The sequence below is a fragment of the Lygodium microphyllum genome, chromosome 8, assembly GCF_053477565.2.
Source record: "Lygodium microphyllum isolate KBCC chromosome 8, Lygodium_microphyllum_v1.1.10, whole genome shotgun sequence".
NCBI lineage: Eukaryota > Viridiplantae > Streptophyta > Polypodiopsida > Schizaeales > Lygodiaceae > Lygodium > Lygodium microphyllum.
In genome coordinates, this window is record NC_141142.1 from 25153576 (window position 1) to 25169792 (window position 16217).

Below are 16217 nucleotides of genomic sequence, written 5' to 3' on the forward strand. Positions count from 1 at the left end.
CCACTAGGCATGGTGATGGTCTCACAAGCTCTACATTGCTCTAGATGTTTAATTAGTTGTTGCATTTTAAGTTTCCAAAACAACTAGCTATAAAAGCAAGGAAAAGAGCCTATGCACAAGACATGCAAGTACTTAATAAATGTAGATGATGGGAAAATTGCTTGAAAGGCACTAGGGCTACAAAAAACACGATTGTCGCATCAATTGGTGGTCCATCAAAATAAGCATTGGGTAAATTAAGTTATGACGTCACAAATCTAAGTGTAAGTATCCTTTAAGATTTAAAGTTTGCCTTTTTCTTTTTTGTGCTAGGATTACATGCTTGTTTTTCAATAATCAATAGTAGGCTATTTCTAACTCTAGTTCTCCTTTATAAGGTTAGAAGACTTTAAGCACTTGCTTTTTTTGTAACTAATGCTTTCTTATTTAGACCTAGTACTCATTTTTAAGTTTCAAGGCTCTAATATAACCCCATACAACCATTTTGCTATTTCTCCTTAATAGTCTTTCCATAGATAGGAGCAAGCAAATCAACAGGCATGCTATTGAATCCCACCACCTTGAGGTTGTTTCTTGGTGCCTATCTCCACTTCTTCCCCCCTTGGAAAAAGAAGTATGTAGCCTCAATCTTGCCTATTCTTGCATTACATTCCAACTTTGCATTGTTTGACACACTTGTCATTGACTTCAATGGAGTCATGTTTTTATTTTAAGCATGTGCCTTAATCCACCATATTTCTTTGCACTTTGTGCACTTTCATGACCACTCACTTGCTTAACACTCAAAGGGTTGAGCAAATGACCACTCACTTGCTCAACACTCAAAGGGCTATCTCCCCTTTTCTCCCTCATTGTCTCCCTTCTTTGCCTTCATGATGACCCTTCATCTTCCTCCCTTAACCTTCACCACCTTTCACCACACTATCTCCACATTTGAGGACCATCTCTAAATTCGTTTCCTCACCTCGCCTCTCAACCACTTAGTTGCTCTCTACCCAAATTGTCTACCTTTCCCCACAATCTAAAATACTATTTCACCTATCAATTGAACATATCGAATGTGATGTTTGAGCTTCTATTTCCAATTTTTGAAGCTTCTGTTTGAGCTTCTATTTGATAGGCCAGGGCTGCTCTGGGGGACTTGATCTCGATAAAATTTTATGTGCACATTCCCGATGCCCTAGAGGCCCTACTGGTAAATTTTTATGCAAATCCGATGTATATATCTTTAGCACACTCCGTGCATAGTGAGTCTGACACTGAACTTGTGTGATGCAGGACATTGTCTATATAGATGAATTTTCATCTAGACAAGGTGGCCGATCTGGTAGCCAAGGAAGGGTGCATGACTCCGCATTGAAGGAGTATATCGGCCAGCTTGTGAGCGACATTATTGTATTCCATAAGACATGCTCTCTGGCTTTTGCTGAGAACTTCTTGAAGTTGAGGGCATTAACGAAGGCTAGGCCCTTCAAGACCATCCCAACGAACTCTAGCTTGGAGAAAGTAGTGTTGCTTGGACATTCAAAGCTCCTCTACTTATTCTCTGGTACTAGGTCTGTGCCACTTTTTTCCATAGTGGCCCGTGGCATGGTTGTTGGTGTTGAAGACCCCAATGTCATTAGGCAGGAACTACTAGGGCAAAATGTATTGCTACCTATGATTAAGAATAGCTCTAACCATGGGGAGTCTAGCTCAAAGAATTCTAAGAGAGAGTAGATGTACTTAGTGCCAAATGATATCTCATCACCAATGTAATGTAATTTGTAATATTATCTTGAAGTAATGAAAACTGACATTCGTTGGATTTTTGTGCAATGTAGTTTGTCATATGTGTCATTTATTATTGTTTTTTACTTGAATGTTATGTTTATTTATTGAATTTATATGCAACACGATTCGTACCCTACATTTAATACGTAGTGCTTTATCGAGTTCATGCGCAACATGTATTCATTCGAACGCATGTAACGATAACTCAAAGACATAAATAAAACAAATAATAAGCGAATAAACAAAAATAAGACGTGCCAAAAAATTTGTATTCATATTCATAACATTTTACATGGGATCAATTACAGCTAAGGTTTTACAAAATCTCTTTGGAAGCTACATTCTTTATATGTTTTGGTAGTACACCCTGTTATAATATCAAGCTCATACTATTCTCCTGTTAGTATGTATGACCGACATTAGCCTTGTCCAGCTGTATCATCAAGTGTGGGACATTAAATACGTCGGTGGTCTTAGACCTAACGTGAATGGTCCAAGGGACCTTAATACTATTGTATATACTTACTCTATGTATGTGGTTAAGTGAGAAGGAATGAAGGAAGAAGATGAGAGCATGCTTGCTCCTTACTCTGTCTCTGCCTCTCTCAATCTCAACACACCCCTATCGTTGTTGATCGGTGACGGTGACTCTCTGCAAATCCCTATCGGTGTGACGGTGACTCCCCTTGCATATACTGTTGCATAGACCGAGTCTCCAAACAAGTTGATGATGTAAACTTTGACAGCTTCTTGTAGTGCAAGGAGGGCTTGGACAGTCCAGTGATCGGGTTGTTGCAAGCATGTTCCATTTGGGAAGTACCTCTTGCTGTTCTTAATGAGTATGTCGTCCATAATCTCACGCATTAGCTTCTGGAATGGAGCCTTCGGTATTAAGAGGTACGTGGTTTTGTGGTAATGGCGGATCTCATGAAGAGCCACTGTGCCTAGCTTCCATCGACGCTTGCGATGCTGGCATGGTGGTGGTGGAGCTGGGGGAGGTGACTTGCACATAGGATTTCTAGGGGGTGTCTCTGAGCCGTTTGCTTGGTGCGTGCCATGTCTTATAGGAGAGAAGACTCAAAACTCAAAAGTGAAAGGTGTAAAATGAGGTGAAACTTTAAACTTATAGCCAAACTTTCAAAAAACCCTTAAAACCTGAATTAATGTATCCAGGCTTTGGAAAAATATGACCAGTGATTCAATTGACGTGAAATTTTATCTTTGAACTCCTCTAGGGTACATCTACCCCCCAAAATTTTTTTGGCCTCATTAGAAGTCTCTGGGACACTTGTTCGAAGGCTCGCGTCTTGGGCCCGCGTCTGGGACCCAGAGACTTTTGATGGGGCCAATTTTTTAATATCCATGAGTTTTTATGATGCCTGGCATGTGGGTGAATTTTCAACAAATTTCGATTTATAAAATTGGTGGTTCAATCATTTTTTGAAAATGCATTAATTGGATTATATTTCATTGATAATAGAAAATCTTACCACCACACTGAGTGTGCGCAACTGCATATTAAATGTGTTGTCAACCAAATTATGTGAAACATTGGAAACTTAAAAATTCACGAAAAATAAGTCATGGGTCAAATGGAATATCACATATCGGATATAGTATTGCCAAATCACTAAATACAGTAAAGATATAGTGCATCGGCTCATGTACAACTGATTATTGATGTGTGCATGATTGCACATTGAATTTATCCTCAACAAAACTACTTTCAAAATTAGAAACTTGAAAATACGCACAATGCAAATCATGGCAAAATAGAAGATCAAAGATCAAATTTGACATTACGAAACCATGAAATACACGGTAGATAGTGCATTGCACCAAGTACAACTAGAGCTAGGCAAAATTTAGCTCCATTTTGTAGACCACTGCTATCAAATACTTGAAGGTCTATTGGAAAGATAAACCAAAACTAAGCTCCTTACAATCTACAACCAAACTTGAGTGACTTAAGTACGAAACTTTTAAACTTATTGTGGTGTAAATGAACTTTAAAATTAAAAATCATAGTTCGAAATATCAACTTTGAAAAACATAGTGACAAACCTTCAAAATTTTAAACAAAATTTGCAAGACATCTCATGTTAAAGATAGGAGTATTGATATGTCATATCCTAGGTACCTATGCTCTCTTTTGGACTCTAAATGCATCAAAAGTATTATCTTTATCTAGGTCTCCATTTCTTGCCATCTCTCTCTTGGGTTGCCAACCATTCTATGTGGCATTGTCTAGCTGTGTTGTTTTCATATCTTGCTTTTCTCACTTCATATATTGCCCTACTTATAAATTTTGCTTGAGAGGTTTGGACTTCTTTTCTTTTTCCTCGTATCATATCTCTAATCTCCTATACCACCATTGTAATAATTACCTCATAGAATTGGAATCATTGATGTCACCTCCATGATCAGTTGCCTTTTGAAAAGCACAGTGAGATTGCCAATGAGATTGTTCCATGCCTTGAGTTGATCATACTGTCAAACTTCCTTGATCTGCAAAGTATGGACCATGTGCTTCAAGTATATGCTGCACAAGAAGAGAGATTAGAAATACAAACTAATTCGAAATGATGATTTTTTTTGTAATGGTGACAATACTGACCATGTAGTGTGTTATACTGTTTGTAGTCCATGCCTCCACCATGGACTTAATGAAATTTAGCAATTGTCTCTTTAAATGCATTGGCATCACCATCCCTAAACCTCAACTTTTGTAAGAGAGCTGCTAATCTATCTAGGTGTATCCATACTTCTGCCTTTGCAATCCTCGTTCGTCCCCCATTGCTCCAATCCGGAACAACAAGGTGCAACTTTTTCCATGCTTCATACTTCTCTCGTTGTTTTACAAGTATATTGCCTTTCTCATCTCGAGGTGGAGATATAAACTTCCTAGTATTGGATCAGCCAAAGCATGGTTTACAAGGGATATTTCCACTCTTTCTCGATTTTTTATCGTCCTTTTTTATTTCTACTTGGCCCCCATGCAATCCAACTTCAGAGAGGACTTGCTATATCTTCTTGCATGTAGCATCATCTTTTGACACATGCTGCATCTTGTATGCAAAGCATATATATTCATATACTAGCTTCTCAATTATTCTAACAAAAAAATGCAATGTGCAAAAGTGAACCCTTTTTAGTGGTATTTCCAAAATAGGGCGCCAGTTTGGATCCACTGGAACTAGCATTCCATTTCTCATGACCTTTTGATCACATGTTGGAGCACCTTGTTGTCCTACCTTGGCAAGCCATTCTTTCTTTCCATCTTTCCCTTTCTTCCTAGTTTGCATGCAGTATATGCACTGAAATTTTGTATTTGCTGCATTTGAGAAACCAAACATACACTTTAATGTTTTTAAATCACTTGCAAGATGCCATTCAACTTGATAGTCCCCAAACCCCTCAATGTGTAAAATTGCTCCATTATTTTGTTGTTGAATAATACTGGGTATATTAGTGAGGTAAAAAAACTTTAAGTACTTCATGGTTCTCCTTTGGTACTTCAAATGTTGCAAGCCACCATATTTCATTCTCTAATTGTACACTGAAGTATAAAGGATGGTTTTGTTAGAAAAATTGCAAGGTGCTATTGTGTTTAGCAAAATTGACCTCAAGCCCGGTTATCATCAAGTATGCATGTCTATCCCTGACATTTATAAAACTGCATTTAGGACCCAATTTGGCCATTACAAATTTCTAGTAATGTCCTTTAGTCTTACTAATGCACCTGCTAGTTATAGTAGGATGATGAATTGAATCTTTCTAAATTTTTAGCATTATGTTATTGTCTTTTTTGATGATATTCTTGTGCTCAGGAAAATAGAAAGAGAACATAAACATAATTTATCTTTAGTCTTTGGTTGACTAAAACAAAATCATCTTTTTGCTAACCCAGAAAAGAGTACTTTTGTTCAAATTGAAATTGAATGTTTAGGTCGTATTGTATGCGCTAAAGGAATACAAGTTGATCCAAACAAAATTGAGGCTATCAATACATGGCCTACACCCACAAATGTACATGAAGTCTGCTCATTTTTAGGTTTAACTAGTTTTTTATTGTAAATTTATTAGAAACTTTTCATTACTTGCTTTGCCATTAAATATATTATTAAAGAAAGGTCTTGTATTTCATTGGGGCGACAATCAATAGCAATCTTTTGATTTACTAAAGCATGCATCAACTCATGCACCTGTTTTACAACTCCCTAATTTTAATAGACCATTATTTTTAGTCGTTATTGATGCTAGTGGTTTTGGCATTGGTATTGTATTGATGCAAGATGATCATCCAATTGCATACTTTAGTTGTAAAGTGAAACCTTATAAACTTAAGTATAGTACTTATGACAAGGAACTTTTAGTTGTAGTACATGCATTACGTATGTGGAAACATTATTTAATGGACTTAGAATTTATGATTAAGACAGATTAACAAAGTATTAATTTCTCAACCACAAATTTCTGATAGGCATATTCAATGGAAATGTTTCATTCAATCTTTCCATCCTTTAATCTAGTATTAGCCTGGAAAAGAAAATATTGTATAACTGATGCATTAAGTCGTAGACCGTCTATAAATAATATTTATGTGCTATCTATATCTTCATTAGATGTTATGAAAAATACTTATTTACATGACTCTGATTTTCATGATGCTTTATTGAATTTGTCTCAAAACCAATGGATTCCTATTAATAAATTTTCTGTCTTTGATGGATTCCTCTTTTATTAGAAACATTTATGTGCTACTCAACCCTTTCATCATTTTATTCTTCAAGAAGTTCACGATCCACCTTATATAGGTCATCGTGGCATTATTTCTACTCTCCAAAATTTGCAACAAGATTTTTATTGGCCTCATATGAATCAAGATGTTTCTATCTTTGTTTTTGAATTTCTTATTTGCCAACAAATTAAAAGACATCATGGTAAGTAGTAGGGTTTGTTAATGCCTTTACCTATTCCTAACTCACCTTGAGAACATATCTCAATGGACTTTATTACTGGTTTGCCACTGACTTCTTCACAAAATAATATGCTTTGGACTATTATTGATAGATTTAGTAAGCATGCATATTTTATTCCATGCAAGAAAACTTTAATTGCTTCATAAGCTGCTAATCTTTTTAAGCATATCTTTGTACATCATGGTTTGCCAAGCATTATTGTCTATGATCGTGATCCCTGTTTTTGCTGTACTTTTTGGATAACTCTATTCTCTAACCTTACTACTAAAATTGATTTTTCTTCAGCCTTTTATCTTGAGACTAATGGTGAAACTGAAGCTACTAATAGCACTATTCTTGATTTAATTCATGCCTATACGATCTCTTCACCTAGCACACGGGATCAACATTTACATCTTTTACAATTTGCCTACAATAATACACCTCACTCTGTCACCAACAAAGCACCTTTTGAAAGTATCTATGGTCACAAATTGCCAACCCCAATATTTCATTTAAGTCAGAAAATACATTCTACTAATGATTGGATCCATACTCATTGCACTATTTTTGATCAAGTTAAGCAATTGATTGCTAAGGCCCAGTAATCTTATGTTAAGCAAGCTAATAAGAAAGCCAAGTTATGCATTTTGAAGAAGGTGATTACGTTTGGCTGCGCATTGAGAAAAATAGATGCATAATATTGAGAAGAATCCTAATGTTAAACTTGCACCTAGATTTTATGGACCCTTCAAAATTTTTCATTGTATCAATCCTAATGCTTTTAAATTAGAATTGCATGTATATTGGAAAATTCATAATACCTTTCACATTAGTCTTCTCCATCCATTTAAAGGTTCATTACATGTCCATCCTATGTATGATTCTCCATCATTGATTTACAGATGATAATGAGCTTTTAATTCCTAAATCTATTATTGATACTGATTACATGACCATCCACATTGGTAATACTTATCCTCACTATCTTGTCAAATTTCAAAATCGTCATGTTGAGGAAACTCAATGGATGATTGCACATTCTTTGCATGGTTATCCACATTTATTGACTCCACATTCAGTCAATAGCAATTGGGGACAAGTGCTATCCCATCCCAGGGGTATGTTGCCAAGTGGCACCTACACGGGGGGATGAGCGCCTTCAATGGTTCTCCCTTGTGTGCACATTGATAGGATGAGTACCTTAAATGGTTCTCCGTTAAACGTGGGGCATGTTCCTAAGAGATAATTATTTTTCATCTTGATGGGAATGCCTATCCTTTCCAGGTGTGAGACTTGCAAGTGTGAACATGGGTGAAGCTATATGTGGGTGATCCCCCAATATTCAAATCTCAAGTGTTAACGTCTACGCAATTTGATTATTTAATAGAATTCCATTGTTTAGTTGATTTATTATGGTTAGATGCATTTATTCAGTTAGTTATTTTTCTAACATGATTTTTTGAATTTTTGACAAGTGATGTGTAGAGCAAGATGAATTGGATATACATGGCAAGCACAATTTATTCCAAAGACTTCTTCATTAAAATATTCAAATAAACGCACCATCGTTTATTCTAAGGTGTACGTAAATCCTCTTTGTAAATATTTATTGATACTTGAGATTTTTAGAAGATATATTGAAGATATCTTAGAAATATTTTATGGCTCTCACCAATTGCGAGTTTGCAACTGATTGCAACCATTGATTCAGTTGATTCAAACTCTTTTGTGAAAAGGGTGATTGTAAAGGGCCTATCTTTGAGCAAAGCAAGATTCACTTTAAAATTATAAATACGGCATGGTGGAGATGCCCACTCCATGTACGTGGAAAAATTGCACCCAATAGCATGTCACTCAAACTTTCTTTACTCTTCTTTAAGCCTATTTTGAGTTTTATGAGTCATGCTTTCAATTTTTATAAGAAAAGAGTAAGGGAGAGCTTCTTTGGTTTGCTATGCACAAGTCTTACATCTGATCTGTGCAACAAAAGGGGTGAAAAACATGGAAAAGTTATGCTAAAAATGGTGGACACTACAAGAGAGTTTAGAGTTTACTAAGGAGATCAAAGACATTGCAAAGACCTGGAAAAAACCATTTAGGGAATCTCAAAGAAAGATGTTAACATATGCTTGGAGGAGGTGGGTTGTAGGCCATACACCATTGTGTCATGTCCAATACTTGTTCGATGTTGAGTATTATGGAGCAACAATGAGATAGTTGTAGAATTCTACACTATGATAAACATGTTCTATGCAAACAATGAGGTAGTAGGGAAATAATTTTAAGTAGATCTCTAGATTCAAGATAACAGAAGGTTCATTTTCTAATCTCTATGTGCAAGAGATGGCCAATAATAGAAGTGGTGGAGCATGAATGCATGGGATCCTTGTCCACACTTTAGACCCTTTGTAGTGTGTGTGCCATCACAATGCGCTAGCAACTCCAACTTGAGGAAAATTGGAGCACATATGAATATGTGCATAACATTATTTGAAAGTGATTATTTGGTACACGGGGCTAAGAAGTTGGTATACATGTATTGCAAAATGGCAAGCTCTTATGAATTCTTGATAGCAACAACTATGAGGAGGGTATGCCCCTATGGATGAACAATTGTAATGACTTTGAGATTGAGGTATCAACCTTTGATGGGATCGAGAATTTTGAGTGAGAGTCACACCATTGTAATAGAGATTGAGATTCAGATAAACCTAGAGATAATAGATGCAAACATTGAGAAGCGTCTTGCTCATTAGATAACTCAATCACAAGCACCACTTGTCAAGCTAAAACAATACGATGCAACAATTGAATAGCTTTGAAGCATTGCTCTACTTTGGCCTTGATGTAAAAAAAAAAATATTATAAAGGATTGACCTGTGGATATTTAAGCTTTTTTACATCAATAATTTTGCAATGTTACACTTAACTTATACAATGAAAGAAGTAATTATTATTTCCATAACTAATAAACTTTACAAGCCACCTATTAATAGAGAATAAAAAAGGTGTATTCCTTGTTACTAAATACTTGTCATTCACTATTTGTACAAACAAGATTTCATGTAGGTTTTAATCAAATAGATTATAGTTAGTAGTAGAAGTACTCGCTTAATCTCCCTCTTGAGGTTGTGTACAAGACATTCTAAAGATCTTATACAAAGCTTTGGGAAAATGGGTACTGAGTAGGATACTTATTATTGAGAATCATTTGCCAAGAATATAATGCCCACAGGATAAAAAGTATGAGCACATTTTCCTATCAAATGGCTTAAAGAGGCCCATATAAATATTGCTTAAGCTCGTGGGGGTATCTACATTTTGCATGCTGGCTTGTAGATGTAGTACAGTGCTCATGTGGTGGTCAGGAAATAAGCCCCCTAAGAAGAACCCTCTATGACACAATGCTCGACATACTTAGTTTTCATTGTGACTATCTCAATCTGCTCCTCAATGTGGGTACCCAATTGGAGCAGTGTTTAAGACTATAGAACTTGCTCAAAATCCATTTCTCTTTGGGCTAACTTGTTCTTCAAGGTGTCTTCTCTTACGTGTAAATCCAATGTAAATCATCTTTTGTGAGTCATGCCATGTGCTTGTATGTCCTCAATGGAATGGTGGGTCTCCTTTGATGAGAAGTCATCGGCTAACCCATCACAAAATGCATGTATATCATCTTCACTAGGTAGAAGGGGGAGTCATCATTGTGAAAAGGTTGGCCAAAAACCTCAAGAGCTATTTTTGAGCATTCTCCTTGATACCACCATGAAGGCATTTTGCTCACTTTTGATTATTCTTTTTTTATCACAATATTTGGGCATGGCCCTCTCTCCACTACATGTGAGCTGGATTAGCCCATTGTGAGAGTTGTTGGGCTATGCATTGGGCCTCCCTTTTGTCCAATGCAAGCGTCAAACTCTTGAAGCACTCATATGCCTTTTGAGTGCATTCATTATATGCTCTCCCTTTGTTATTTTCAACCTTATTTCTTGTTAATCATGATGGTCTTTGTCATTAGCCATGTTGTCTCCTTAAGAGATAGATGTACTCTGTAACACTTTATAGATTGATAGGAAGATGTCTGCTAACTACATCCACAATGCAATGAGGGGCAAGTTAGCACCATGAGGGATAGAAAATAAATTACAACAGTCCACAATGAGAAACAACTTAGCACAATTACAAATATCGACTCTTTAACATATTACAAATGAGGAACAACTTAGCACAATTACAAACATTGACTCTTTAACATATTACAAATGAGGAATTGTGACTCTCCAACAATGAGAGATAGAAATAAGTTAACATAATGACAAGTTAGCATAACTAGGATAAGTTAGCACAATGAGATATAAATTCTTAGAAACAAAAATTACAAATAGCATCTCTTTAACACATTGTATGCTATAGAGTATGGGGTTTTACAAAAATTTAGAGCTAGGTTCAAGGTATCCATGGATTCATTAGTTATAGAGACTCTAAAAGTTTATAAATTGTTTTACCAAATACAAAGAGATATTTCACAAGTTGGACTATTTAGAGAGGGTGAGCTAGGATAGGGCCAAGCTCTACGAGCTATCTTTGCATCTTTGCAAGAGAAATCTGGCACTTCACCCTCATGAAGTCCTTGAAATTTGCAAAGGACATTCATGAGGCCCTATCTTCTATCATTGTGTGCATGTCCACTTTGTTTGGTGCATTTCTCAGCTCCCTATGCAATTATAAGCATTGGCCTAATTGCCAAGACTCAGTGAGGCATATGATGAGCTAGCCAATTGCATATACATTGAACTCCTTACTGTAGGCAGATTGGCACAGTAGGTCATAAATCTTGGGTGTAGCCCATGGCCTTCTTATTCTTTCTAACTTCCCTTTCTGTCAGTGCTTATCTATGACATACATGTCCTTATCAGGCAACTCACATTGCTAGCTAAGAGCTAGTCTTACCATGCTCCAAATAAGCATTAGATCCTAGTCTATAATTCCCACCTTAAGGGTGCTATCCCTAGTCAAGTCTAATACTATGTTATTGGCATGCAAGTCTATATGGATGATATCGGCACTATGTGGGGCCTTTATCCCATCCACAAGTGCACGAATACTATTTGGCATATTACCAATGATGCCCATGATCCTAGCTCTCATGTTTACACTAGGCTCCATGTTAGGATCTGGTTTGAAATTGAATTGAAGCTTGTGTAGGCACTCAATTATTCTTTTGTATTTACTTTGATGGTAAGGGCCCTACATAAGTATGCCATTTAGTGTACCACCATTGACGAAAGGGGAATACTGTAACCTGGTGGGGCTCATAACTAAGGTAATGCACTGCACAAACATGGATTGACCTTCTACATCCCACGCTCCACTTGGAATTGCTCCTTAGTATTGAAGTCCTTTTACATTTTGGTGCAATTTGAAGTGAGAGCTCATGCTCATCCGCTAAGACCCACAGACCACTTATTATTGCTTCAAGCATTTCAAGCAAGCACAAATGGCTATCTCTCACCTAGCCGATGCGTCTTTGATCCTATGGGGGTGTAGTGAGCTTACCTTAATGCTTGAATGAGTAGCCTCCACCCTCAAGTAAACCAATAGCTCCACGATTCAAGATGCGAGCTCAAGCAACCTCAAACCTCCACCTCCAAGCTCCATCCTTCATAGCCATGCGTGAGACAAGAGAAGAGAAGAGAAGAGAAGAAGAAGAGAGGAGATGATGGAGAGCTTCTTCTCCAAGATCCCTCACCCTCACACACTCACTCCCTCACACTCTCACACTCCCTCTCTCAAGCACACCCAAGCAAGCAATAAGGAGAGAAGAGGAGAAGAAGAAGAGACCACTTTTGCCACATACCAAAGAATGAGCTTCTCATTCAATTTTGGAGTTTATATACAAGCCCTAAATCCCTTGGGCACCCATCCCCTTTTTTACATGACCGGGCATCTTGCCAAGGTCTTCTTTCCCTATTCCCTTCTAGTTGCCTTATCCCTTCACCTATGTCTGTTTAGACTTTATAATTTGTATAAGAGGGGACGTGGTGCTCTTTTACAAAATTTTAGTGGTACCCTTGCATTTTAAGATGCGCCTTTGTCTTCGACTTGGCCTTTGAGGTTGCCCTTGAGCCTTTGGCATTTTTTCTCTTATTCCTTTGTCTGGCTGCCTTTTTCCACATTATTCCATGTTTTTGAATTTTATTTTTCCCATCTTGCATCAGGATTAACATTACCCCCTCCTAGACAAGCGCAAATCCCATGGCACTTGCGGGTCTTTGTTGAGGGTTCCATGATTTGAAGAGTGGTCATGTGAGTTGATGATGATGGGACCTCATGTGGATTGGTCCTAGCGAGAAGCTGATCATGTGATTAAGGCGGTGGAGGCCCAGTGTGGATTGAGTGGATGACGGGGCCTCCAAAGTTGGTGGTTTATAGCATTTGTATTTACCTGTAAAGAAAAGAAGGTGGACTTCTTGGGGGTGTGTCTACCTTACCGTGTGGTGCATTGTGCTTGTGCTAGTGGAACTAGGAGTTGGGTTGAACCATAAGCAAAGCTTGGGTGTTGTCCCACACTTGAGGACCCAGTTCTTGCCTAAGGGTGGTGCAGTGAGTGTGGCTTAGGGAGACAGGTCTAACCATAGGTGAGGGAGGTATGTCCTGCCCCCCCTTGGTGTGCCCTAAGTGTTATGTGGGAAATCAAAATGGGCTTGGGGGTTAGGGATGGAGTCAGCCAACGAAAGCCACCAAACACACCTAACTTGAGGACTCGTAGGTGCAAAGATTGTGGCCTACATGTAATGAGATGATTCGTTCCCTTTCTCCTAGGATTTTCTTCTCATGATCTCTAATTCTTTTCTTTGTTTTTTCTCTTCTTCTTTTTTCTTTTCTTTTGTTCTTTCTTTCTCTTTTTTTTTTCTTTTTTTTTTGAATAGACAAAAATCTAATCTTTTTCATTAGAGTCATGAGAGGGAGGAGTTGGGGGACTTAAGAGTTTTGTCAATGAATTTGTAGCTTTGCATGTATCCTTTGAGGTTCATTCGTGCCTGGAGAGGAGTAGTGGAAAGAAATGGATGATTACAGCGAGTGAAGTGGCTATCATTCATATATTCTAAGAGAGCTAAGCAAAAAGAGGGAAGGAGGATAGCTTGCATCGTTAACCTAGTCATAGTGGAGCAGTTTATGGCATTTGGATAAAAAAAGAGTGGCGGTAGTTGGTGGTATTCTTGTGCATGACTATGTAGGCAAAGATGCCCCACTTGGTAGTGAATGAGATATTGTGCCTATCATTAGGATGCACTTGCACCTAATTGTATCTAGAGAAGCCATCTGAGAAACTATAGATATCTTTAGCAATTACCCTCTCGAGCATATGCTCAGTGTATGGCAGAGTGGATAATTGTCTCTCTCCATTGCAACATTGACTTTCTTATAATTGACACACACTCCAATCTTTCCATTTTTCTTCATTACAATCATTATGGTGACACCTAGTCCGTGTGCTCGATTTTATAAATGAATCTTGCTCTTAACAGCTTATCAAATTTCTCTTTGATAGCATGAGCATGTTGGGATTCATCGGATACGATCATTGCTTGATCAACATTGCATCGGGTGTCATCGGGATGGTATGAGTCACTACACTCGGATGTACCCCTTTCAGCTTATCAAGAGACCAAGCGAATACATCTATGTACTCTCGTAAGAGAGCAATAAGAGTTGTCTCCTCTTCCTCCGTCAAGTTGTCAACCATGAAAATAGGTCGGGGCATCTCCCCTTTCTTAGCTAGATTGACCTCCTTGACTTTGGCGCGCCCTTCTATAGGCTCATTCGCTTGCCCTTGTCTTTTGGCTCCTAGCAAGACTACTATCCTATTGCCTTTCTTAAATCTTGTGAATCATTTTGGAAATTCTTGCGGCTTCCTCTGCTTCTTAGCTTGTGGATCCCTAGGTTGTTTCCTTCTTTCCTCCTTCAACCTTCGGTGCCTTAGGTGTCAAGATTTTGGGAGAGAAGAAAGGAGTCTCACTTGTAGCTTTCTTGCTTGCACAATGGGGGAATACACACAGAGGTGGAGGCTGAAAACAGTTTTTCTCTTCTTAGTTGTGTTAGCCAAAAAGAACTCAAGTACATAGAAATAGAAGAACCCTATATATGGGTCTCAAACCAAACTCAACTAACTAAGGTGGCATACTAACTGAGCCACAAACTAGAGTAGATAAGGATAGCTATCATCTAGCTATTATTCATGGGTGGTGTACCAACCGCATTTGCAACTGACAAGTCGGTGATATAAATGCACAACGATCACCTTGGCATATCACGAGTGGAGCTCGATATCTCAACACTCCCCCTTGAGCTCAATCCCAATTCCTGCACACCAAGCAGGTCTCTGAACTTGCGCAGCTTCTTTGCGCTCAATGCCTTCGTGAATATGTCAGCTACCTGATCCTCTGTGCTGACATAAACTAGATCAATAAGACCTAGTAAAACCCTCTCCCGCACATAGTGATAATTCACCTCAATGTGCTTTGTTCTAGCATGATAGACTGGGTTATTTGCCAAGTGTATACTACTCATGTTGTCACAATAAATGACAACTGGCCCATCTATAGGCTGATGCATATCATAAAGTAGCTTATGCAACCAAGCTACCTCACATGCAACCATTGCTGCACCCCTATACTCAGCCTCTGTGCTTGACAAGGCAACTGTAGGCTGTTTCTTGCTGCTCCAAGTGACTGCAACACTTCCAAAAGAGAGCACATATCCACTGGTAGATCGTCTATCAGAAATACTACCAGCCCAATCAGCATCAGTGTATCCATGCAACTGTATCTGAACCCCGTCTCATAAAATAGTCCATACTGCAATGTGGACTTCACATATCTGAGTATGCGTCTAGCCGCATCCAAATGTGGTTTCCTTGGAGCCTGCATAAACTGACTTACCAATCCAACAGCATAGCTCAAATCAGGCCTGGTAATAGTCATATAAATCAAACTTCCTACTATGCGTCTGTACATAGTAGGGTCTTCCAGAAGCTCACCTGCATCTGTGCTCAGCTTCACATTCTGCTCCAAAGGAACTGAAATAGGCTTACAGCCTGTCATCCCATATTTGGACAGCTTGTCCAATCCATACTACCTCTGCAAGAGCCGTATCCCACTTGGTGATCTAATCACCTCAATGCCCAAGAAATAACACAGCTCTCCCAAATCCTTCATCTCAAATATCTGCTTCAATAGCATTTTCACATGAAGGATATCTTCATCACTGGCACCTATCATAATCAAATCATCAACATAAATGACAAGTAGCATAATACCTTTCTCTGTTTTTCTAACATAAAGTGAGAAATCTGCCTTAGAAATCTAAAAGCCAATAGTGACAAGATACCGTCCTATCTTGTCAGACCATGCTCTAGGTGCTTGGTTCAAGCCATACAATGCTTTCTTCAACCTGCAAACAAACTCAGGATGAACATCA